This window comes from Lathamus discolor, unplaced genomic scaffold, assembly GCF_037157495.1.
Source record: "Lathamus discolor isolate bLatDis1 unplaced genomic scaffold, bLatDis1.hap1 Scaffold_160, whole genome shotgun sequence".
Lineage (NCBI taxonomy): Eukaryota > Metazoa > Chordata > Aves > Psittaciformes > Psittacidae > Lathamus > Lathamus discolor.
In genome coordinates this window covers 11717-22525 of record NW_027069189.1, presented here as the reverse complement: position 1 = coordinate 22525, position 10809 = coordinate 11717, and the positions used below count along the sequence as shown (strand labels likewise).

Here is a 10809-nt window from a genome sequence, read left to right as displayed (position 1 = left end):
TCTGGGTGCTTGCTTCACAGCACCTCTCTCTGCCTGCAGTCATTTGCACAGCGGGAAGTGGGTAGGGGGTTAATGCAGCCCCTGCCCACCCTGCAGGTGACTGGGCTGGGCTGGGGATGGCCACCGAGAGGATGGGTAGTTGGGGCATTGCTCCAGGTGGTGTGAAGCCATGGGAAAAACCACATTGATTAGTATCAATGCCAGGAGGATAGAGACCTCCATCACTGCCCCAGTACCAGCATCACTGCAGCAAGCTGGATCCAGCCCTGGGAAGGAACCGTGGCTGCCCCAGGTGCCAGGCAGAGACTGGCTGAGCAAGGGAAACTCAGCTCACACCTGGCTGGTGAGTGGGAATTGCTGGCTGGGGCTCACACGCCGATTTTCCAGAGCTGGCGCTGCAGTGGCTGCCCAGCTTGCTCCATCCTTTTATGGCCTCATCCAACGCTGCCTTGGCGTCGCCCGGCAAAAACCCCAGCCCACAGGCGATCCCCAAGCCTGTGTCACAAATAAGTCAAACTGACCCAGGAAGACCAAGGCAAGAGGCCAGGACGCAAAGTATAGAATTACAAGAACAACTAGTTTTTCATGCGCATGTCATGCCCCAGCCCAACTGGAGCACACAGATGTGCCTCTACACAGGGTCCTTATGCCCTTCAATCGTTCAGGTACAAGACAACTTGCCTAATCACCAGCACCCACACTACAAATTACTAATCCCTGTAAAATTTGCAAAACAGCTCCAGGTATTCAGCGTTCTCACTGCTTGCCTACTGATCCCTGGAGTCAGTCTTTCTTGAGTTATCGATCTGTGATGCCAAAAAATGCTGGGAGGGGTTCCAAGATGTGTCTCAGGGGCTAGGATCAGACTTGTTCGTAAGGCAATCTTACACTGGTGAAGATCTTTGAGAAGAGGAAAGGTGCTAAGGAACGTATGCAGAATAATGTGAAATAGCAAGTAACTTTATTCCAGCCAATACCAGGACATCCAGTTCCAACCCCCTGCCACGGGTAGGGACACCTTCTACTAGACCACGTACAGGGGAAGCTCCAGAAGTCAGACATGGAACCCCATAATGACAAAACATGGCTCTTCACGTCAGTTTTCTACACGTTCACGTTATTTCTTTCAGTCAGACACAGAAATCAAAGCATCTCTTCTTCTGCGGTAGAAGTAATCAATCTTTTAAGGAGCTATTGTTAATGCAGGAACACCAAAAAGAAGTTAAAGCAGGTCCTTTTATCCTTGTAAGATGCTTACCAGAGAAGTGTTTCTCATATTAAATGCTCTTCTCTACCCTAAAGGGTCCCCATTTCCTCTGTTCCCAAAGCTATTCGTGGGGTTTCAGAGAAAGGATCACGTAGCACAAAGTCCGAGGGCTTTGAATGGAGAACATTTACAAAACACTATAAAGGCAAATCAATCAAACCTTAAAGGGAAAACCTGGGAGCCAAAGGACTACCACCACCCCAGTAAAACTGTCCTGAGCACGTCAAGGACCACGAGCCTGAAAGCTGACGATGGCTCTTGGATGGGATTCCCTCCCACAGATGAAAACACCTCTTAGTTCTCTGTGCTCAGTCCACGGAGGGAGAAGGCCACAGCCCTCCCCCCTTGGCATCCGTAGGCATGCCACTAGAAGAGATCATTTCTTGCTGCTTTAGAGACACTGCCTGGCCAGTTACAACACCTACAACATACTGACTTCATGCACCCCTACCCACACAAAGCTGTGACATGCTGAAGAAATGCAGAGGCTCAGGTGATCTTTCACACACACACACACACACACACACTGCTACCACTGCAGCTACTGACGTTTAGCTGTCGCCTTGAAGCTGCCCCAAGGGTCAGGGCGTAAGGTTCTTGTTCTACGCAGGTACTAAGGAAGACATTTCTGGTGACAGATTATTTCAAATAGGTAAAGCACCAGCAGAACATGCTGTTTACAACCTGATGAGAATCATCCCCCAGGCATATCCGGAACAAGGACAAAGGTGGTAGATTTAAGTTGCATTTGAGTTACGCCACCATTAAAATACACCACCAGCAGACACATCTCTAAACTGAAGGCTGACAGCAGCGTACAAGGACAGTCCTTTTCTGGACACCTCACTCCTGGGCAGAAATCCTGGAGACTTCATTTAATGACAGAAATCCAAAGAGCCACGATATGCTTTTTAACGTCAGCACAGCAAGCAAAAACTGACATGTAAACCCCAGAAGCAATAACGAGCAGCACAAGGTCTCCCACTGAGTCCACTAACCCTCACAAACCAGACACGTCCTACAAAGAGATTCCTGCAACAGAAGATAATCCCGGGAAGTCCAGCACAAGCAACCAGTGCAGAAACGGCACTGCTGACCCCCCTCCTGCTCCTCCCACGAGCTCTTTACCAGCCACACGAAGAGGCAAAATCAAGGATGAACAAATTGATGCGCGCGTAGACTCCACAACTCGTTAAAGTTGTAAAGCAGGTATACTTTGTTCAGCGCTGAGGCGCATGGGGGATCGCTCCTCCAAAGGCATGCGCGCCTCAGCATTGTTCCCCTTCATATTTATCCTCTAAACTATTACATATTCATGAGGTTACACAACATGCCTATACATATTCATGACCTATCCCCGCTTCATGGTATAATGAGGTAAAAGTTCCTTGCTTGCACAAGGTCTCCTGGTGGTCATGGGCGGGGGTCTCCAGATGAAGTAAACAAGTCTTCCCTGAACTTTTCATCTCCTGTCGTTGCGCATGTTCCCTGGTTATTTAGTCACTGTCCAAACCGCAAAGCTGATTTCAGTCGGTTTGGGGGTCCAGAGACCAGGAGTTACTGTTCCTTCCTCCTATCAATAGCCTTGGTCCTCCCACACTTGTCCTTCCGGGTGGCTGGTGTCTTAACCATGGCTCTTGCACAAGGCAGCAATGACCATGGATCTGGGAGCCCGCAAACTTCAGGACACAGTCCTCCGGCAGTCACCAGCTCTCGGCCAGAGTCCTCCCACACCCAGCAGTGCCCCTCGCTGTTCCTCTCTTCCTCTGCCTGACTCCCTGCCTTTATTTTCTAATTCCCTGCTGTGTGTTGTGTACCCTGTTGCTATTTCCCCCCTCTCCAAATCTCTCTCTCCCACTCCCTTCTCTTCTTTCAAGCCCTGCTTTCCCTTTCTGTCTTGCAGCCCGCCTCCCCCTGTTGGAAAAGGGCAGAATTTTGTATGATAAAACAATTGTACAAAATAGTAGAAATGATTATGTTTGAGAAATTTATAAATCAATAGCGAGGTTTTGTATATTAGAAAATGTTATAACTTTGTAGTCTTGTATCACGGCTGTTCTGTAACCAGTGTTGCAATGGTAGTCCATAACCACATGTGGTGAAAGGTGTATGAGTGGATTTAGAAAGTATGCACTGGAAACTATACCCAAGTAGAACCTGTGCATAAGATAGCCAGAAGAGCATACCAGAAGCAGTCAAAGGAAGATAAGAAAATGATAGCGTCCACACAAGGACTGGAATATACGCAAGTTAAGGGAAAGGTGAAGAGGACAACCTGAGGAAGACTCTCACTTCATCGGAACGACCAGCAGGCGATCCCCAGAGGGGGCTGCGCAAGCGCAGAAGAGGCTGATGTCGTAATAGACTGATGTGGCACTCCTTAATGCATATGTATTGGTTAAATGTTGTAACCCATGTTGAATATGTATTAATTGTGAAACTTTCAGGATATGAATTGCGGACACGATGTGAGGAGGCTGGAACCAGATTTGGGTGCGTAGCCCTGGTTTCCCAGCGCTGCAATAAAGCACCTCATATAACCATGCCGGTGGTTCCCCCTGCATTCCCCCCTCGCCAGGCCGTGCTTCCCTCTGGGCTCCCTCCTGCTCGCCGCCCTTTTGGCTCTTGGACCCTGCCACCGCTGCTCTCTCCCCCTCCGCCTCCTCAGCGCGCCCCACACCGCTGCTGCTCCGCAGCCTCTCCGGCTCGCTCCGGCCCTTCCCCTCCCCGGGCTCACTGCCCCCGACCTTTCCCACGCGCTCTTCCCGCCCCCTCTGGCCTATGCCCAGGGGACGGTGGCCCAGCAGGGCCTGGCAGCAGGAGGAGCGCCCCGGGGCATGCTGGGAGCTGTAGTGCTAGGGCAGCGGCTGCCGGCGGCCATGCTGGTGTTGGGTGTTGCAGCTTCTGCTGGGGCTGCGGCCCAGCTCGGGGGAGGGCCGGGGCCAGCGCTGAGGCGAGCGAGCCCCTGGGGAGATGGAGACAGCCCCGCTGTGGGCACGGGCACCGGGCACCGCGACTGCCAGAGCCCCCCGAGCTGCCCCAGCCCGGCCTGCGCCCTGCAGCTGGCCCTGGGCCTGCCCAGGAGGAAAGGGGAGAGCGCAGAGAGGCAGAGAAAGAAGGGCCTGGGCTGAAGAGTTTCCCTGGCAGGACGGAGAGCGGGAGCTGTGGTGAGTGCCCGGCCCCTGGGGCCGTGTCTGCCTCTCATCTCTCCAAGCTCCCCACTCCCTTTTCCCTTGCAGGCATTTGTTTCGCTTGCCCATACCTCTCTTCTGTTACTGCGCTGTCCTGCACGTCCCTCTGTTCTTCAAGTCCTTCCTTCTCTGTCACTCTACCAGCCCCTTCTCCTCGTTCCAGCTCATTCTGTATCCCACTGTCCGTGTCTTTCTCCCTGCCTGCCTCTCTCTCTGGCTGTGTCTGCTGCTCCCAGACCCTTCCTCCACTGCTCTGCAGGGCTTCTGATACTTCTCATTCTTTCTGCATCCCTCTGAGCTGCTCGTTGCGCCTGCACTTCTCTTTCTCTTAGTTGTTGTTTGTTGCTCTGGTTTTAGAATCATAGAATAGTTAGGGTTGGAAAGGATCTTAAGGTCATCCAGTTCCAAGCCCGCTGCCACAGGCAGGAGCACCTCACATCAAACCGTGTCACCCAAGGCTCTGTCCGGGCTGCCCTGGAGCACTGCCAGGGATGGAGCATTCACAGGTTCCTTTGGCACCCTATGCCAGCGCCTCAGCACCCTCAGAGCTTCTTCCTTGTATCTAACCTAAACTTCCCCTGTTTCGGTTTGAACCTGTTACCGCTTGACCTGTCACTCCAGTCCCTGAGGAAGAGCTGCTCTCCAGCATCCTTGTAGCCTCTCTTTAGGCACTGGAAGCTGCTCTGAGGTCTCCACGCAGCCTTCTCTTCTCCAGGCTGAACATCCCCAGTGTTCTCGGCCTGTCTCCATACGGGAGCTGCTCCTGCTGCTGATCATCCTCGTGGCCTCCTCTGGACTTGTTCCAACAGCTCCATGTCCTTTTTTATGTTGGGGACACCAGAACTGTACACAGTGCTGCAAGCGGGTTCTCACGAGAACAGAGTAGAGGGGCAGGATCACCTCCTTCGACCTGCTGGTCACGCTCCTTCTGATGCAGCCCAGGATACGGCTGGCTTTCTGGGTTGCGAGCGCACAGTGAAGCCGGCTCGTGTTCAGTTTCTCATCGACCAGCACCCCCAAGTCCTTCTGCACAGGACTGCTCTGAATCTCTTCTCTGCCCAACCTGTAGCTGTGCCTGGGATTGCTCCGACCCAGGTGTAGGAGCTTGAGTTTAGTTTGGTTGAACTTCATGAGGTTGGCATTGGCCACCTCTCAAGCCTGTCAAGGTCCCTCTGGATGGCATTCCTTCCCTCCAGCGCATCGAACGAACCACACAGCTTGGTGTTGCTAGCAAGCTCTCCCTGCCCCTGTTTTTTTTTTTTTTTTTTTACCCACTTGCCTTTCCTCTACTCACCACGTCTTTTGGTGATCTCTGTCAATCCCGTAGTCCTTACTTCTCTCTGGCCTCCTCCCTCTCCCTCTGCCTCTCTTCCTCTTTCCCTGCTGCTTCCTTCTCCATCTCTGTGCAGATCCCTACCCTTTTTCTCCTCTCATGTCCTTCTTTCCCTTTTTTCTGTCTTTCTTTCTCTGTCCCATCCTTTCTTGCTCAGCCTCTCTGTTCAGCTGGCTGTGCCTTCTTTCACTCTTGCTCTGGAATTTTTCTTTCTCCCTCTCTTGTCCTGATGCCCAGCAGTTGGTTTTGGCCTCCAGTGCTGCCCTGCTCTCCCTTCCCATTTTTTTCATTCCTTCATCTTGAGCCTGAAGCCCATCAGGATTTTCTTTTCCATCACTTTGTCTTGCATTCTGTCCCTGCTCTTTTCTCTCTTTCCCTTAGTTCACTTTGGTAATGGGGCAGGTGGTCTGTGATAAGGGGTGTGTACTTGCGTACTGGTGCTTTCACGAACATTCTCTGGTCTTGCCACTTCAAAGCTCTTCCTTTTTTTCCAGAAACTTGAAGACTGCATTTCTCATTCTGGGGTTCACACTGGAGTTGGACTGAACGCGTGATATAATGGGCTCTATCAAATGGGAGAGAGAGCCCTGCTTCTTTGTTGTTGTTTTCTGATGTTCTGTGAACTTTGGTAAGCAAAGGCAAGAGTGCTTGAAAGAGTCTCTTGAGAGTAACTTATTCCTATAGCGTGCCTGTCTTCACCTTATGGTGAAGGTTTCTTACAGGAAGTATGATTTTGCCAAGCTATGAGGTTGCCTTGGCTTGGCAAATGTAACAAGCGTTGTCTTCAAAGGTAGTGAAGCTGTAGCAAAACCAGCGGGAAAAGCTAGTTTCTTCCTAGAATGCTGCCTGATAAAATAGTAGCAGGTAAAGGCACTTGCAGTTGGCTTTTCCATGCAGTCTTTGTGCAGAGCTTTTAGCACTTTTGGTAGGGATTGATTTCTGTGAAGGAAGGAGGAATGAGGAAAAACCAGTACAGCTTGTCTGAACGGCTGCTTCACTGCAGGCAGGGTTCGAGTCTTCAGACGAGAACAGGTCTTTACTATGGTTTATAAACAGAGAAGATGAGCTGTCTATAAGGAAAGCTTCATCAGAAGTAAGGCTAATTTTGCTAAATTTGGTACTCTGTTGCAACTGAGAGATGATTTGGCAGTATTTACATCCCAGCTGTGTGCCAGTGTGTTAACACAGGCCATCAAGGTCTTTTCAGCGGTACTGCTGGACTGCAGGTGATGTGCCTGGGTGGTACTGAGACCCTGGGAGAACCAGCTCTGCCGGCTGTTAAAGCTCAAGAGGATGTGACAGAATGGAAACCATCTTTGTAGTGGACCCGGAACATCAAAGGTGCAGATGTGCTGCTGATATCCTGCCAGCCTGGAGATGTGGGGACTTTCAGTGAGAGCCCAGTAAGGATCCTGTTTTCTGGTCCGGTGGAGGCTTTCTGCGCGCACTGTCCCAGGAGGCATATTAGCCACGGTTGCTTCTTTGAGATCTCAGAAAAGATGCTGCGTGATGCAGAGACTGTGGTGGCATTGCTGGTTTAAGGAGTTTGGTGTTACCTTTTGCCCCTTGTCTTCCTGTCCCACTGTACAATGTGCCCTTTCGTGCCAGCGCAACTGCCTGGAGCAGCACAGTGAGCAGTGAATGTCTTAATCAAGGGTGTTAGCACATCCCCCTTGCCCTGTGTGTGCTTTTCTGTGGCTCAGGGTGTGAGTGGAGGAGGTTTGTAGTTGTGCAGCTTTCTAAAACCTGGATCAGGGCAGTGAGCTGCCTTAGAGCATTTGCAACATGCACTGAAAATAGGTGGCCAGGTGGCCAGGTCAGAAGTTCTTGGGCTTGTTGCTGAAGCCTCTGTCTCCTTAAATCATGCATGTAAGGATGCAGCTGATTTTTGGGGGGAAAAGCCGGAGGGTTCCCTTGTGCACGTGGATGCTTTTGTTAACTGTGTTTTTCTGCTTTAGGCCTCGTCACGCAGCCAGATGTTTTGCTGCATGTAGCCTTCTGACCAGCAGTGGCAACTCAAGAAACCCTGATGTCTGTCAGCAGCACTGGTGAGCAGCTGGGAATTTCTGTGTGTCCTGCAGCCTGCTGAGCCCCAGCACTGGCAGCTGGCTACGCTGGACTTCCCCCCGTTGTCTCCAGTTCACCACAGAATGGCTTGCCCAGTCCGCATAGCCAACCTGACCCACATCACACAGCAGTCCTATTCAAGTTATGTTTTCAGTGAGAGTCCTTCCTGAGTGATCATTTCCTGGGAGGACAGTGCGATGATGGAGGTAATGTGTCCTCCCGTGAACAGGAGGCTTCTGGGCCTCCGCAGGGGCAATGCCTTGGAGGGCACCTTTCAGAATGGGGAGAGGAGTAGTGTCTAAAAATTCTTCAGCTGGCATGTGCTGTCCAAGGAGAGAGGCTAGGACACAAAATACAGAATTTTGAGAGTGGTTCTCTGTTCATGGCCATGAGGTGTACCAGTCAAATTGGGGCATCCTGAATGTGGTTTTACAGAATCATAGAATTGTTAGGGTTGGAAGTGAACTCTGGAGATCTTCCAGTCCAACCCCTTGCCAAGGCAGGCCCACCCAGAGCGAGTTACACGGGAATGTGTCTGGGTGGTTCTGGAATGTCTCCGGAGAGGGGGACTCCACAGGCCCCCTGGGCAGCCTGTTCCAGTGCTCTGACACCCTCAGTGTAAAGTTCTTCCTCATGTTGAGATGAAACTTGTTGTGCTTTAGTTTATGGCCATTGCTCCTCATCCTGTCACTGGGTAGCACTGAAAAGAGTCTGGCACCATCCTCCTGGCACCTGCCTTTCAGATATTTATATGCATTAATGACAATCCCTTCTCAGTCTCCTCTTCTCTAGACTAAACAGGCTGTGATTCTTACACATGGTTCTTACACCTTTCAAGTGTTCAGTGGTTTGACTAATGCCTACTCAACACACACATGTACTGCTGTTTTGCAAAGCAGCCCTAATTGTGTGGCGCTGTCAGCCATCTGGTTCTTTCTTGACCAAGACATCCCTGCAACTGGTCTTGCTGCCGTACCTTATCTCTGCTGCGAGGTGAGGGGAGAGTTTCACTGAGGTGTCAGAGGGGCTGGGCTGCTGCTCTGTTCTGGGTAGCGCAGAGGTATCCTTTCTTCTTCAGAGTTGGGCTTGTTCTTCTCCCCCTTGCGGTGAGCTGGCGTTCTTGTGCTGAGTGAACCACAGCTGTGCAGTTTACAATGTCAGCTATATATAGCTGAAGAAAGTTTGCACGGTTTCATACTCTAAAGACCAATTGCTACAATAGTTAGGGAAAGAGATTTTCATGACAGTCCCTCCTTTTCTTTTGACCATCAGGGTCGTACTGTACTGTTCACTGTTCAAGGCATAAGTTGATTTCATAAGGTCACACAACACTGAGAACAGACATACATCGTTACAAAGCAAAACAAGAGAGGGACTACAGCAACTCAAGTCTTTTAGTTCACAGTCCTCTACCTTCATCTGGGAGTCGGGAAATTTGCCACCCAAATAGATTTAGTGGAAATCCCTGCCTTACTTCATGTAATATTTTCAAATGAGTCTTTATCTTGTTTGTGTCAGTTTTGTTTTTGTGGTACTGATTCACATAAAACCCCCAGGGCTATTAGTCAACAATGCCCATACTCTGTAATGCACATACTCTGTCCTGTAGTTCTAAAAGGTGGTCTAGAGCTAATTGATTCCGTATTGCCATTTGTGATAATGATTTGGTTTCTTCCTGTAGGGCTATAATGCTGTTTCCGCTTTCAGGAATGGCTTTTTCTAATTGCCTTGACACATTTGCAATAGCTTGTTCTAGTTTTGCAACCCCTGGCTGTGATACAAAAGCTGTTACAGAGAGGGGGAATTTAGAGCTACATTCTGCCAGAGGGATGCAACACTTTTTCCTGTAGCCATCAGTAGTTAGGAGTGAGGGGATGAGAAGAGATACCAGTTCTGACCTGGAGCCTCTCCCAGTGCTGCTGGTAGGTTTGTTACTTTTTTTATTGTTCTATGTTTGTTCTTCACCTGTTCTAATGTTCTTGTTAAACTGTAGTTGTTTTGTTGTTAAACTGTAGTGATTTTGTTTTTAAATGGTAGTTGTTTTGTTGTTTCTCATGCACTTATCGCTTAGCGTCCTTGGCTGTGATTGGTCATGGTATGTTGCTGTTTGCCGGTGTCCTTCAGTTCATTATCTGGCATGAGAAGTCTGCACCATGTTCCACACAGATGTCTTGTTTCAGCTCGTTGATGGGAACGTGACCTTTTTCGACAAGCCAATCCCCCACAATTCCCCCGTTTTTATTTATGAAGGAATAAGGATTGAGTCAGGAGTCGTTGTAAACAAGTAGAATAACATTGCAAAGCATAACAAAGCAACAAACCCTCTATAATTATGAGACCTATAATGGCGAAGCAGCTTGTAAAGCAAACGTATATGCAGCTCTATGAAGCGAACCTCGATTTTCAAATAACTCGAGTAATTCAAAATCTGTACTTCTAAAATCAGCTAAATATTTCTGAAGTGCTATAAGTGGGTTACATAAAAGTTATTTCGACAGACTATACAAAAGTCTTTGTTTCAGCCAACTCTGGCGAAGATATCTTATAGACTGACAACCACCACAATACAATTCTACTGTAGGGTCACACTGATGACAAAAACTACAGTTATCAAAGCACTTGTTGTATCACCAATCTCAGTTGTACCACTATATGCCTGTGGCCATGGACCGGATCTAGGAGGGCGACCGTGCTCAACGAAAGCTCTGTGTTGATTAAGGAGTTAAGTTCTTCTATTAGTGGCTGTAGCGCTCGGCGCAAGCGACGCTCCTCCTGGGCCTGCGAGTCAGGGTCCATACACTCGCTCGGAGACGCCGTCACTGGAGCTTCTGCAGCAGCCGGTCTTAGTCACTTGGATGGTACCCACAAGGGTCCTGCGGGAGCAGAAACACAGGCATAACCACGGCCCAGATATATTACTTCTGCCGGTCCCTGCCGCAAACCTGTATTAG

At 49.8% G+C, this 10809-nt stretch overlaps 1 long non-coding RNA gene across 1 annotated transcript; it reads left to right on the top strand.

Annotated features, from left to right (window-relative positions):
• Window positions 1-4073: 4073 nt before the first annotated feature.
• On the top strand, window positions 4074-10534 carry LOC136006375 (uncharacterized). Its single transcript, XR_010609101.1, has 3 exons — window positions 4074-4434; window positions 6286-6419; window positions 7750-10534. It is a non-coding gene; the product is annotated as an uncharacterized LOC136006375 (long non-coding RNA).
• Window positions 10535-10809: the final 275 nt, after the last annotated feature.